Raw genomic sequence first — 12,003 nt, forward strand, 5'->3', positions numbered from 1 at the left:
GTAATCATGGTGGTTTTTCTTTTTTCTTTCTTTTTTTCCCCCCTTTATGTCACTTGGTACCTTGATTACCTCTTTCGAATTTGGTGTTCAGCCTCTATCCCAGATCTTACTGCAAGGTTTGTAATACTTCAGTTACAGGCTGTGTCACATTGGGAGTACCTCTCAATGCCTGGTAGCTCCAAATTAAGATGAGCATTTTCTCCTATGAATACTGGAATTCCTAAGGCCTTGCAAGGATTCCTAAATGGCATCATAGCCCAGGAATCAAAGTCTCTTGTTCTAAATACTTTATGTGTGAGGAATTTACATGTTGTCAACTCTTTCCAAAATGATTTGATGTTAGGCTAATTCTGGATTTCTGTGTTTCTCTCCACCCACACTTCATGATGCACTTCAGAGAACAGAAAACCCCATATTACTTTTTTGTTTCTGCAGTTGGACAATAGGTTTTTAATCTTTTTCTACATTTGTTGGTCACACAAGTCTTCAGTGGCACATATGATTTGTGCTGATTTCCATCTTATTTAGCTGATTCTTTGTGTATAGGTGGTCTTAAATGAGAAAATGTGGTGTGTTGTTTTAAAGAAGAATACAAACCAATAACGATGTGCAAAAATTATTTGAACAAGGCAGATAATGACTGGAAAGATCTCTTTATGGATGTTCTCTTGGTTAAAAAAAATCACCAAGTAGTGCTCTTTTAGCTTGTCTTAGAAGTTTTAGAGTGAAATGTAAAAATTCCTATTTTGGTGTTGATATTTTCTTTGGAAATCTGTTGAATGTTGAACTGTGTTTTCTGAAGAACTTTAATAGATAGTGCCTAAATATTAGGGATCCTTTGATTAGAAAGTGTCCATAAATCCTGGCCCTCTATAACTGAGTTTATATGCATATTGCTAGGAGAATTATCATAACGGGTCCCATCCGACTCATTAGGGCTTTCAAGCCTGATAAAACAGAATATTTAATGCCTTGATTGTACAAGTAACAGCTTGTTTATGTGTTTCACAGAACTGTAACAAAAAGAATGACTACTGTTCTCACAATTGATTTGGAACCATTGTATAAAAAGTCCAAAATTCATTCATTCAGCAAGCATTATTGACGAGCAAGTAAGTGCTAGCCAGTATTTTGGGTTCTGGGTGGGCAAAGGTGAACACAAGCATAAGGTCTGAGCTTTCATGGAGCTTACATTAGAAAGTGTGGGGACAGAGAATAAATAAGCAAATAAATCAGATTTTAATAAATGCTGAAGGAAGTAGAGTGATGTGATAGAAAGTGATTGGGATGCAGTCAAGGAAGACCTTTCTTGAGGAGGTAACACTCAAGCTGAGCTTTAAATAAAAAGAAGCCAGCCATGCAAATATAGGGGAAAAGCCTTCCAGCTTCTCGGACTAGCTAGTGCAGAAACTGGCTGAAGTGACTTTGGCAAGTTCCAGGGTCTGGGAAGAAAGGGGTGGGGTGGAAAGGGGGTAGGGAGGTGAGGGAGGATGGGAAAGAGGAGGCAGTAACAGCCAGAGCCTAGTGAGCAAAGAGGAAATGAAAAAAGTCTAGGTCAGAGAGGTAGAGGCTAGGCTTAGAACAGGTAGGCAAAATAAGAGCAAGAAGAAGGAAATAGAAAGTGATGCTCCTTTTTAATCAATTCTATTTCCTTTCGTAGAGTATTATCACTTACTGTTTTGCAGGTACTGTTGGACTGTTGGCAATTAAAAAAAAAAAAAGTTGCCCTGCTGAGAGTGGGAGAGGAGCCGTCTGTGGTCACCTAGGTCTTTTCTGGCAGATAAATGTCAAGCTGTGTTCAGAATTCAACAAAATGTTCAACTGAGAGCACACTTTTTCTCCTTAGAGGATTTTGTCTTGTATGCTATTTAAAATTGCATAGTGGGTACCCTGAATATGTTCTAGTAAATGAATCCTCCTTTGCTTCCAGCTGTGTATGAATTTAGGGTTGAAGGTTGGGCAAGTGATAATGATATAACCCCGTTGGTCTACAAAGATGTCCATCAGGATCTAAGTTTGAAGTTGTTTTTTGTAGGGAGGCAGGTTTTATGTTGCAACATTTCCACTCTTGTCTGGTCTGCCTGATGACTAATAACACTGAGCTGAGGTGTAGGTTGGTGCTAAAAGTTCACTCGGTGGATTACAGTAGATAAATGACCATTGTGGGCTGAATCCCACTATGTCGGCATCTTTGGGCTGGCATGTAACCAGGGGATGTAACCTACTTTTGCCTTCTGTTGGGGCCATTCATCTCCAATAGCTGCTTTTCAGCCTCACCTTGACCAGATTGTCCACTTGAGAAGCCCAATCAGGACTCCTCCTTGATTTGGCCCTCTTCTGCCATGTCACAGTGGGCTGAAGCAGAAAGAATACGCTGTTTTCTTCTTTTGAACCCCACAACAGTGACTAGTGTGTTCTTTGAGTGAATTGGCCCTTTGAGCCATGTGGTTGAGAGACTTAAATGTTGCTTGGGCTGTTTGTAGTAAAGTCGGTATTAGAAATGCTAAGTAAAACCTTTTAGTGTTTGGGGGAAAACAAATCTGAAATTGAGGACTTGTCACCTGTTTTAAGTTCTGCTACTTTAGTAGAATTGGTAGGTGGATTGCCAGAACTAACGAACAGGGCTTGCTGGGCAGTCCTCAGGGTAATGAGGGGGGTGGAATAGAGCCTGGTACTGAATTACTGAATTCCGACTTGAATACCAATGGAAAGTCTTTTAGTTAGCAAGCAAGTGACTGAAGTGAACAGCTAGGACCAGGAAAACAATAGACTCCACTCTTCTGTACTGCAGACTAAGTCAAAGATTTGAGAACTGATGATATATATATAATATATATAGGTTAAATATATATATATATATATAATATATGTAGGTTAAATATATATATATAATATATATAGGTTAAATATATATATAATATATGTAGGTTAAATATATATATATATAATATATATAGGTTAAATATATATATAATATATATAGGTTAAATATATATATATGTCTAGGTTAAAGAGTTTTGGACTTGTATGCTAATGCTGGGCTTCAGATGCTCTGGCCAATGGATTATTAAGCTGTCTAATATTCATCTTCATTTCAATGGCTTATTATAACTCAGGTATGAAAATATCCTGTAGGTTGAAATATTATCAGCTAGTTTGTAGACTAGTGGCTCTTTTCTAATTTCTGAAAGGGGGTGGATATGTAGGAGGGGACTTGAACATGGGGAGAAGCCATTGACTCCTACGTTGGCCACTGATTGTGTTTGGGGAAAGAATCCACCAATCTAAATGAATGTGGAGTCTTGGAGTTGAGCTGGCCTTTTAATCTAGGGTACCAGTTGATTTCTTTCTTGAACTTTGGGGGCTTTTGGACAAACTCTTCTGAGAGGTGGGCAACCTAGGAGGCCAGTTGATGCCACTTAGTTTTGGAGTTGTATTGCAGTAGACTTAAAATTAATCTGATTTTGCTGTTTTGGTATCTGTGCTGCAGTAAGAGTTAATTGTACACTGGCTGCCAGTTGTTTTGAGGTGAAGATGTGGTAACTCAGATTGAAACAATGGTAATTACGTGGTAACTCCTATTTCCCCGGCTCTTGATAACTTACAATTACTTCTTTGTGTCTCTTTACAGATGTTGATACCAGTGAACCAGGATCAGTTCTCCCTAAATGTTGCACAGTGTTCTGAAGCTCTTTGTACAAAGGACCAGTGAGTTTGAGTTAGTGTCTTTCACTTCAAATCTAGTTTCACTGGTTCTTGTGTCTGTTTTTCTAGGTGATGGAAGGTCTTATTTCTTTTGGGAGAACAAAGAGATTATCACAGTACCTCACCATTTAATTAACGATTACAAAGTATAACTCAACATATTAATTTAGTAAAATAATGAGAAAAAGGGTTGGAAGCTCAAACTCTAATTCTTTGAAGTTGTGATGTGCTGAAAGGAAAAAATGGGAGGGGGAAAGAAAGTCCCACATGATCTTCTTTTAGATGTGTGTGAATGAAACTTTATTTAAATACTGTACATCAGAATAGGGAAGATCAGTAAGTCAGTGTTGAGATGGTGATTAGCCCTTGTTGTGGCAAAATAAGCCACCTATGGCCAGTGCCCATATACCAGCCTGAGTGCATGGAAAGGTAGGCATCATGTTAATGACTCCTCCTGACTTCCTGAGGGTGTGGCTTTGCTCAGGACTATCCTTTGAGCTGTGCTGTGTTGTTGGGTTTTGGGCTGAATTGCAGTGTGGAAGCTTAGATTGCTATAGGAAATATTCTCTTTGTCCCTGTTGTGCCATGCTCTGCTGGAGGGCTCAACCTGAGGACTTGAGGACCGGAAATAATTCTGTAACTGAGGCCAGACCAGATATGACTGACAGAGGATCTTGGATAGTACCCCCTGCATAGTGTAGGACTTTTGTTTTTGGAGAGTTGTTTGGCATCTTTTGTAGCTACTGCCCCAGTCTCTGCTTGTCATTCTAGGAGACTGTGCTGGAAAGACTTGCCTCCCCTTATTTTATTAATAGATTGCTTCCACCCTATCAGGACAGCAGAGTTTGGTTCTAGTTTTTAGTTCTTGTTGGTTGATGAAGGGTTTGGTCTCTCCAGTGTTGGCTTAAAGTGGGTTGGTGTGTGATCTATAATTTTGATTCTGAGTAAGAGTCAAGTGATAGCATTTAATGTATTGAATGCAGTTCATTCCTCTTTCTCCAGTTTAGGAAGAAGCCGGAAAAAGACCCTCAAAGAACCTTACTATCTGGTGTGGTGTTTGTTTCAAACTGGGCTCTGGAACTCTTGTGGGTCGTTGCTGGAGTACATTTGTGGTTGGGATGAGGGAGTTTTGCTGTCTCCCTTCCATTTCAGCCCAGTGTGCTTCACTCTGTGAAAGTTAACTTTAATATTCTCTTATATTGGGCTTCCACAGAAGATTTCAATGGAACAAAACGTTCTGAGACCAAAAACAGGTTGAAAAGCGGTGATTTAGTCGGGAAATGGAAATCTAGAAAGGTTACAGTAAACTTGCTTGAAGTTACAGAGCGGAGTACTGGCAACTATAGGACTAGAATCGGGCCTTCTCTGTGCTAATTTTGTTTTCTCATTTACTTTACTTCATATGTGTCTTTGTAGGCACTTAGTTTGTTTGAGTTGAATTGAAATCCTTGCTGCTTGGTCTTTTATATATTCTTAGTTCTTTACTCAAACATTTTGTCACAAACTGCTGTTCTTTCAGAGAAGACTCCTTATAACCACCTTTGAAGCATATTCGAAATGAGGCTATGAGTGAGTAATGGCACCTGTAAGTAGCTGGCCCTTTCTCCTCAGTATTCCTGAAAGTGACAGTAGTTCTCTCAAATAGGAGTTGAGGCTTTATCTCTGTAATTTCTTAAGCCAGTGGGCTGTAGAGAATACCTATTCAAAATGCTGAACCAAATACACTACTTCCTTTTCCCAGTGACTTGCCCTGGAATCCGAACAGGAAAACCTGGGTATATCCATTGACAGAACAGTTTTAGAACAGCTCTGGGAAAGAACTACAATGGCCACATTCCTTTTTTTTTTTCCTTTTTTTCTTTTTTTCTTTGTGAAGCAAATTTGTTTTCAGTTAAACTCTAGCTTTATATCTACTTGATTACCTAGTGGCTGCTCTTTAAACTGAAAGGGAAGGGTAGGAATCCACTGCAGTGAGGGCTGGCACTCTAGTAGCCTGGGTTCTAGGTGGCAGGATCGTGGATACGATGGAATTCCCAGGTCCTCAGAGGAGACATTTTTCTCAGTTCGAATGACACTTTCTTGCTTCCGAGTAGAATTCAAAAGTGAGAAGTGATAGAGTGAGTGCCCTGTTTCCATTTTTTAGAATGTTTCCATGGTTCTTTTTCTCTAGTAAATTAGTTTTTTTTGAAACAACTAGTCATTTATTCAGTCATTTACACAAAACAGTTAGTTATGGCTAATGCCTATGGTAAGGAAAAGTTTGCGGGTTTCCTAACATTTTATGAAAGAGAAAAGTCTAAAGACTTTTGAAGGCTTTTATTTTATTTTATTTCATTTTATTTTATTTTATTTTATTTTATTTTATTTTATTTTACTGTTTATTTAGTTTGGGGGGAGGGGCAGAGAGGAGAGAGAGAGAGAGAGAGAGAAAATCCCAAGCAGCCTCCCCCAACACAGCGCTCAGTCCCACAAACCCAAGAATATGACCCGAGTTGACATAGAGCTGAAATCAAGAGTCGGAAGCTCAACTGACTGAGCCAGTGAAGTGCCCCCTGAAGGCATTTAGATAGGTGGGTTCAGTGGTGGAAGAAGAGGGTGTGTAGGGAAGGATTTTGGGAAGGCGAGGTGGTCGGGGTGGTGGTAGTGGTATTGTGGACTGGGTGTATATATAGAGTGAAGAGAAATGCCCATTGGTGGTCCAACTGGGAAAGGGTAGAAAACGCTAACGATGGCACTTAGGGGGGGAAGAGTGGGTAGGGAAGGAGCAGGCCCACAGGATTGCCCAACTTCAGGGAACAGTGTTCCCAAGGAGAGGGACGGGGAACCTGTGGAGTTGGGTAATCCAGGGGCCCTGACCAGGTCTCTGACCACAAGTGTTCTCTCCTATTACTGGAAAGTATATTTCTGATGGGGAGGGGTGAATGCAGGGATGCAGTATCTGGTTTGACCAGATTGGTCTTAAAGATTGCTTACTGAGTGCTGGCCTAAGTTTTTTGAGATCTCTGTCTCTTTTGATTTTACTTTTGACAAATCAGAAGTTGGTAAACAGGAGGGAATGTAATGTCCCTGGTCACATTAGAGTTTGGGTAAAAGTACAAATGAAGCAAATACTAGGCGGTGGTGATTGTCATTTAGCATCATCTGCTATCCAGAGGGAACAGTTAATGTAAACTATCGAGGTAATTCGTGATTCTCTCATGGGAGAGAATCTCATGGAGACTATAATAAATGTGGAATAAATCACAACTTAAATTATTAAAGAATAATCATTTTTGGTTTCAATTTCTACAACATTCCATGTTTTCTTTAGCAGGCCAAATTAGTCCATGAGCTTTCTTCTTTTAAAAGAAATTTTATTCTACCAGGTACTTGCGGATCTGTCCATAGAGCCATATTTTCTACTTGCACTGAAAATGTCAAGTAGTGCTCTGAATTGGTGACAGCTATAGATTTAATGATTAGATCAAGCAGGGAAGTGGCTTCTGAGCACCAGTTAGATTGGTTTTAACGTAAACCTCTTTTTCTGAGGTTATTAATTATGTTCCAACAACAATTCTCTGACACAACCTGAGTGTCCAACAATTCAATTCTGACACAAACTGCCTGTAGTGAGTGCATACCCCACAAGTTAATGGTTCAGTCTCATAAGATTGCCCCACTTCAGATACCAGCCACAAGTATCAGGTAGCCCCAGAGTACCTGCACTTCTGCCTGACAGGCTAAAAATTTGGGGTTCCTCACAACCTCCCTCCCCCAGGTTCAATAATTGCCAGAACATTTGACTCACAGAACTGAGGAAAGTGTATTTATGATTACAGTTTCACTATAAAGGATACAAACCAGGAACAGCCAATTGGAAGAGGGGCACAAGACAAGATCTGAATTGGTACAGCTTGCATGTCCCCCCTTGGTTATTGCTGCCTTCCAATACATCAGTGTGTTCACCAAGCCTGGAGCTCCCCTAGCCTGGTTTTAGTTTCAGTTGAGGTTCCTTGATGTAGTCATAACTGATTGAATCATCAGCCTGGTGATTAAACTCCAGCCACCCTTTGCGCCCCTTCCCGGTGGTCTGGAGATGAGGCTGAAAGTTCCAACCTTTTAATCTTGTGTCTGCTCTTTCTGGTGAGGCCAGCCTCTGCCGTGAAGGTGTCTAAGGGCCCACCCTGAGTCACCTCATTAGCATAAGTTCCAGTGTGGTCCAACCAGGATCCTGATGAATAACAAAGGACACTTCTATCTGTAAGGACATACCAAGAGTTTTAGGAGATCTGGCACAAACTGGGGACAGAGACCAAATATATTTTCTTATTCTACTACACTAATAATCCAGCTTTGCATTCCGTAAGTAGATGCTACCTAGAGAAGGCTACCTAAAGTTAATTTAGGTGAGAAGTAACAGTATGCATTTATTGTTAATTTGATGGAGGTTTTGGTCAAGAGAGTGCAAGTTAAATAGCTTCAGATTACAAAAGAACAAACTTCTCCCTCAGTCAATATGAAATGGCATTCTCAGAATGTGTTATAGTTTCTTGGATTTCACAGGTGCTGTAGCTCTAGACTTGCCTAGTGCAAGAAATGAGCTCCCTTAATAAGAAATCAATTACACAATATTCATGTTTTCTTTTGGTGTGACGTTAAAAAGATTCAGGTGTACATAGTGCACTGGTTAAGAGCATCAGCCTAGTCTGGGTTTTAGTCTGAACTTTACCACCTACTTAAATGTTGATCTTGGATGAGCCACTTAACATCTCTAAGTCTCTTTTTTATATTTTTCATGTATAAAGGGAGGATAATCATAGCAAATACTTGTAAGTCAGTAAGACCGTCCATTTGAAGGCTTTGGCACCGTGCCTGGCATGCGAATATATATATATACATATATATATATATATATATATATATATATATATATATATGTATATATATATACACACAAAAACATCTAAGGACATCAGCTGTTATTAGCTATGTGCATACATAGCTAAGCTCACCTGGGTTGGCACGTCCCAAGGGGCCAGGAACTATATCATTTTACTTCCTTTTATAGGGAGACATATAGGACAGCGTATAAAACATTGCTGGGCACACAGTAGACACAGGTTATCTGTCACTTGAAAATAAAACCTGCTCTGGGTATCTGGGAAATATAGGAGTGACTCTGTGATGGAAACTTCCAGCCCATTTCCAGAGCTGGCCTAAAACTAAGAGATGGAAAATCTCCCTGAAACTATAGAGCATGCAGGAGTCTAGCAATGGGCACTGGGGCTCAGTAGCAAAGGTACTGTTAAACCAAAAAAAAGGGAAACTGATCCAGGAGACATTTTTATCTTTTGCAGTATACCTTGAGTGCATTGAATTGGGCATAATCACATGAGACTTTGGGAAGGAAACAGCGAGTCTATTTCAGCCAGTCTAGAAAAACCTTGGAGAGTCAGCTAGCCAAGTACTATGTTGTGTGTGTACTTCTCAGAGAAAGTGAAAAGCCCAGATACACTGGTAAAGGGCTTACCAGCTGCTTGAGGTTCAGTTGTTGGTGAACTCCCCTAAGGCCAGCTCTCTGATTCTCCCTGTAGCTCACCCATCTGGAGATTCTACTCTGGTGGGACCACCACTGGACTTAGATCCTAGTCTGGGCTCCACCACCAGTTATTCTGTATTTTTGAGCAAGTTACAGGCCCTCTTTGAGTCTGTTTCCTTAACTGTGACATGAAGGATTTGAGATGAAATCACTGTTTCGCAAAGTGTGGCTTTGGTTATATTTTTAGTGTATATGCTGCTGAAATGAGCACGCAAAAGTGTTTTTTTTGTACTATTGATGGTACGTAAGATTTTTGGTGATACACAGATGAGACCTTTTTGTTTACTAGTTCTGTATTTTACTGTGTATTAATGAAAACAAAACTAGCATGCCCAGACCTGTGACTTCATGGATAGTGTTGCTTAAGATAATATTAAAGTGGATATGATTTTTTTATGCTTTTGAGAAAAATATTGGGTGAACAATAGTTGATGGTAAATGGATATGTAAGATCATAAAGGCTGTCTAGGAAAGGCTGAAGTTTGTAATTCTAAGGTTCATTAATTCTGCTCCCGTGCCACACCTTCATGAAGTCCTCTGGGGGACACAGCAGAACAGGTTCAAATTTGAGTGGATTTAAAGACTTGCCTCACTCAAGCAAATTGACAAATTTCTATTTCTGCATTCGTGGTGAAGATATCCATAAGTAGGCTGTATAGAATTTAAAATATTGTAGATGTTAGTAGTGGTGGCTTTTTTTTTTAACGAATGAAAAATAAGTAGTAATGCTTTCTCTTTCACTCTAAGCAGTTTTCCTACAACCTGGATTGATCTTTTTTCCTTTCACTTTTTGGGGTTGGGACTCCCCATAGAAGCAGCTAGGATTCTGACCTATTCTGTTGGGGAGGGAGAAAAAGCCAACCCTCGTGCTCTCTCTCACTCTTACTTACTTATTTATTTATCGATCTATCTACTTACTATTTATTTATTTATTTATTTATTGCCAGCCCTCTCTCTTGAATGCATGCTAGTGCATGTATTCTAGGTTCTGGAAGGCTGAGGCTGTGCCCTATCTTAATCTTACTGGTAACTTCTTTAAAGGTATAGTGTGACACCTGCCCTAAAATGAAGTTAAACGCTGAGACAAGCTTTATTTAAAATTTTATTTCACTTTTGTTTTATTGGCTCATAACTCAATGGGGGTCTTGAGAAGTAAACTGAGCAATGGTAAAAAAAAGAAAGAAAGAAAGAAGGAAAGAAAGAAAGAAAGAAAGAAAGAAAGAATTGTGGGAGGTGCTTTCTTTTTAAGTAAAACCCTAGAATAAAACTGAAATCTTGATTGCATAATAGGAGCCAAGAAAGTTGCTTTCACATGTAGTCTGTTTTCTCGAGATTGTTTTTTTGTTTTGTTTTGAACCTTAATTACCTGTGTTCCCTTGACATTTTCTGTGTATCTTCACACTGTCATCTTTCATTATCTACTTTGCTTGTTGGCCAGTGTTCTGCAAGTGATAGTGTTCTGTAATTACTTCAGCATAAAGGCCCATGCATCTGGTATAGTTCCGTGTAATAGTTTAATGTTTCAAATTGTAATTTAAAAGAATTGCTATAAAGATGGTTCCGTGTCTATTACCTTTCGTGCTATGTGTTATCTAGCTAGTCAAGATGAGGTCAAAATTGAGCACAGTGGTGACAATGATGTAGCCCAAGATGATTTTCCTCCTTCATTTATTTAATGAACAGAGCTTCTACTTGATTTCATAATGAGAAACTCTTAAGATGTTTCCCAACTGAGGTAAATCTAACGTTCCAAGCCACAAGCCCTCAATACTTGGTAAATTTTCATTTTGTCATTCATACAGTTTTGTCTCCTGAGAGAGAAGTAGTGACTTGTGGTATTGGGCACACTGGGAAAGGGAAAAAGCCTTTACTCAGGCCTATAATTTTGCAGGATTAAAAAATCTTTTTTTCTCCAGTAAAATCTGTTTCATGACATAGATGACATTCATCCTTTGTGCAGATTCACAAGACTGCCTTACTCATTGTAGATGTCTTTCAGAGTCCATTTTCCTTGGCGCAGAGTTTAGTCATTACTTATATATTATTGCTGGTGAGTCGGGGGAAATCCTAAAAGGGGATGGAGAGGAGTTGTGACATTTGCCCTTGGTCTGTAGACTAGGATTTGCAAAGCTAGAGTGAGGTTGTTTATTTCTTTCTCTTCTTGGAAAATTGCCATTGGATCAATGAGACTTGGTTAAGATATCTTGTGGGCAGCTGAGTCGTTGGGCCTTTAAAGATGAGAGCCCCATGAAATACTATTCTTTCCCAGTCATACAAATAATTATCTCCATGGTAGTAGAATCTCCACAGAAGTGTAAGCATTCAAGATCACACATTTAAAAAGATAAAATGTAATTTAGAGTCAGAATGAAAGATGTACAAACAGTGGTAGAGTTCCAAACCTTCTCAAGTCATTCTTCCATGTTTCCAGCACTTACTGGAGTAAGACGACTTACTCTGGTGTTCTCATGGAAGACTAACATTTTAATTCTTGTTGGAAATTGAACTTTCATGGTAACTTGAAGTAAAAAAAAAATAATAATAATAATAATTGCCGGCTTTAACTCTTAACTCTAAACCTCCCTAATCAAAGAACCAGAATTACTTAGTTTGTCAGGGCATTTGCTTTTCTAAGTTCCAGCTCAAAACCATTGCTTGGCCTAGCAGAAAGAGATAATAAAATGTTATGCAACAGGTAAAAATCTTTCCAGTTGCCTTTT

General features: G+C 39.2%; 1 protein-coding gene across 15 annotated transcripts in view; it reads left to right on the top strand.

Moving 5' to 3' along the window:
- The window catches only part of DCUN1D3 (defective in cullin neddylation 1 domain containing 3), a 41,748-nt gene that overhangs the window by 1,272 nt on the left and 28,473 nt on the right, over positions 1-12,003 (top strand). For 4 of the 15 annotated variants that reach the window (XM_040458846.1, XM_040458842.1, XM_040458849.1 and 1 more), the window contains exons 2-4: positions 1,012-1,112; positions 3,007-3,116; positions 3,632-3,718. The exons of 4 other annotated variants lie outside the window; for them this stretch is intronic. The gene's annotated coding sequence lies outside the window, so the exon portion shown is untranslated. The remainder of the gene's footprint in view (positions 1-1,011; positions 1,113-3,006; positions 3,117-3,631; positions 3,719-12,003) is intronic. 7 more of the 15 variants (XM_040458844.1, XM_040458851.1, XM_040458843.1 and 4 more) reach the window with 4 other exon arrangements.

The sequence above is a fragment of the Herpailurus yagouaroundi genome, unplaced genomic scaffold, assembly GCF_014898765.1.
Source record: "Herpailurus yagouaroundi ecotype Mexico unplaced genomic scaffold, PumYag 222, whole genome shotgun sequence".
NCBI classification, from domain to species: Eukaryota; Metazoa; Chordata; class Mammalia; order Carnivora; family Felidae; genus Herpailurus; species Herpailurus yagouaroundi.